We start from the raw sequence: 2,932 nt of genomic DNA, 5'->3' as shown, positions 1-2,932 counted from the left end.
GGGCTGCCCGGGCCGCGGCGCTGGGGGCTCCGTGCCGCCCGTGCGCCGGCGCGGCTGCCGCGGCGGAGGCGCGACGCTGAGAGAACCGGCGAGGTCCAGAAAGTTAAACTTCAAAATGGATCATTCTTTTGATTGCTTCTGAACTACGTATGCCAATTATGTTAGGCACAGGGCCCAACGTCCATTTCATTTTCCAATATCTACTTTTCTATTATACATGCTGACCTCATCCAAGTGTTTTAAAGCCAAGACTTGAAACCATCAGGCTGCGTCATACGGAGACTGACTGCTGCTGCACGGGACATTGATCAGACGTAAGTGCAGTGCCCTGTGTCAACCCAAAAAGCTTAAACGAAGACACTTACTGGAAGTGTGCATTATTATTAGAGACTTTCCCTGTATTGTTGTAATACTTGATCACTTTTTTTATTTTAATCTAAAAGATGGGCCTACTCAATAATCATACTGCAGTTTCAACTGGTATCTTGTGTATCATCAGTATTGGTCTGGAAGGAAGTTATTTTCTTCTAGAGGGGATGCAGGCTAAACTGAGTGAAGATAAGGGTAGTATTATAGAAGCTGCCACTGAGAAATTACAGAGCAGAGAGGATGGTTCTTAGTATTAAAGTCACCTGATACTTCCCAGTATAATATTCTATTTTCTGTATCAAAGCTTTTGTTTGACCAAAACCTTTTTCCATGTTGAATGTCTGCATCATTTTTCACAAAAAGCCTTATTTTGACAAAAGATTACTAAATAGCTCTGCCAGTTCTGAGAATAAACAATGAATGAAATGGAAACTTGGAAATCACATTGCAGAAATTTGAGAATTCCAGTATGAAATTTGTATAGCCTCTTATCGCATTCAGAAGACTAGCAATATACATGAAATGCTGCTATGGAAAACARTCATATCTAAGTCCATTTCAGCCACCCGGACAGGGAAAAATATATTGTTTAGACCATGCCCTGAAAAGCTCTCACTACTTTAAGCAGAACCTTGAAATTAGATAGAAAAATACCATATATATGACACCTCTTTCACTGTAAAGAAACAGGCAACTTACAAGGCTTTGAAAGATTCATAATTCAGATATATTCGGTGATTATTTCAGGATTTTAGAAGCTAAGTTCCTAGAACTTGAGACATTTTAGTTCCTTTAAGTTAAGGAACAGACAAGAGCTTAAATCCATGTCTGCRACAGGCATACTCTGTCCCATACCTGAACAGGCCATTCTGCTATCGTGACTCTGGTATGCCTTGGGCATTTGAAAAATACTGCTTTGTTTACACAGATAGCTTTGTTTTGAAAACTCCAAGAAGTGCCTGAAAATGATTTGCACCCATAAAGTTTGTATTTCTMCAGTGACCCTGAAACAAGCTAGCAACAGCTGTGAATCTAGATAAGATCATTTCAGCTGTACTGCTCAAAAATTTTGTTCAATGAAGAGCAGACTACTGATCTTCTGGGCTGGATGTTCATCATCAGGCCACCAGACCAACTTCATGAAAGTTAAAGTTACTAAATAAAATGGTAAACAGCATAGTAGAGAGGGCAGACAGAATCTTGTTCATGACCCAAGGGCATGGGTTACAGTAAAAGTCAGGTTAGGCTTATCTCAGAAGCACTTGACATAATATTAAGCTCCTAATCTTTTAGGATCTGTATTACATTTTCATAAAATAGATAGATTTGAATTGGCTACAATACACAAAGCAAGAATACACATTAAATTAGGGAGAGAAACTAAAATCCAAAAAGCTACCTGTGAAATTAATCTAATTAACCAGGGATCCGATGGCATAAATATTATATATGAATACATCATAACAATCAGGGCAAAAGAAGTTGCATATTTAACATTACATAGTTGGTACCAAAGGTCTATCCAACGTATTTTATACAGCCATGCTGACAAAAATATTAACATTGCTGGGCAAAAACTTTGTGAAAAAACATCCCTGTCTGGATGGAACATACCAGTGGGAAGAATGCGAAAGAAATATAGCATGCTGCTATACTCAATTGCTGTTTGAGTTGCCAAAACAGCATCTATATTAGCCAGATGCCACCTAGCAAAAAAACAATGAATAGATTGACTTTCTGGGAGGAAGTGTCTGACAAAGATATATGGAATAGAAGACAATGAACAAAGTATTTCATTTTCATAGAAATGTGTTTGCCATACTTATTCAGAGTTGGTCTAAGTATTCAGAATGGACTGGAACGATCCAGTACTTTCAATACAGAGTGCCTGAATAGCTTAATACATTTCAAGATGAATAAGAAGCATTCATTCACTGGCTTTGACCCAAGAGATTTAATTTGGTGATGAAGGCATCTGAAGAAGACAAATGAGTTGTGTCTAACAATACTGTTTGCTGTGTTTATGCTGGCTTTCCTATTTCCCGTGTTTACTATGTCTATTTATTAAGACTTAGAAAACACCCTAACATAAAAATGACTTAAAAAAAATCAAGCAAGTTACACCACAGAAGTACAACACAGCCTGGCAGATACACCTGTGTCTATTTGAAAGACAGAGTTTTTAAGGCACCAAGTATTTCAAACTCTTTAAAGCCACTGGACATCCAAAGACTTTTAATGAGAAAACAAACACTAGCAGCTAGTGCATGGGAACGTGTCGTTTCCCGATAYGCTAGGCTTCAGCCTGACCTCACGTAAGAGTACCCTTAGCAAGCGTTAGCTACGGCAGCTGCACCCGAGAGGTCTGCAGCACGGGCACGCGTGAGCAGGCCGCGGTTCAGGTCCCCCGTTCGTGCTAACCCGCGGCAAACCGGCCCGGCCCGAGAGGCTGCTGCGTTAATGCGTCACCACAGGCGCGCCCGCTCTCGGCGCAACATGGCCGCGCCCCCAACGGCCGGCCGCGCGCAGGCGGCGGCGCGGCGCATGCGCCAGCGCGCAGCGT

The 2,932-nt window shown here is 41.2% G+C and overlaps 1 protein-coding gene across 3 annotated transcripts in view; it reads left to right on the top strand.

Annotated features, from left to right (window-relative positions):
• The first annotated feature begins 40 nt into the window (after nucleotides 1–40).
• Nucleotides 41–2,932, top strand: part of LYPLA1 (lysophospholipase I) — a 52,282-nt gene continuing 49,390 nt past the window's right edge. For 2 of the 3 annotated variants that reach the window (XM_026081321.1, XM_026081322.1), the window contains exon 1: nucleotides 54–314. The gene's annotated coding sequence lies outside the window, so the exon portion shown is untranslated. Of the gene's footprint in view, nucleotides 315–2,932 lie in introns of all 3 variants that reach the window. The other variant, XM_026081324.1, reaches the window with a different exon arrangement.

The sequence above is a fragment of the Apteryx rowi genome, unplaced genomic scaffold, assembly GCF_003343035.1.
Source record: "Apteryx rowi isolate R43461 unplaced genomic scaffold, aptRow1 scaffold_542, whole genome shotgun sequence".
Lineage (NCBI taxonomy): Eukaryota > Metazoa > Chordata > Aves > Apterygiformes > Apterygidae > Apteryx > Apteryx rowi.
This window is presented reverse-complemented; position numbering and strand designations above follow the sequence as displayed.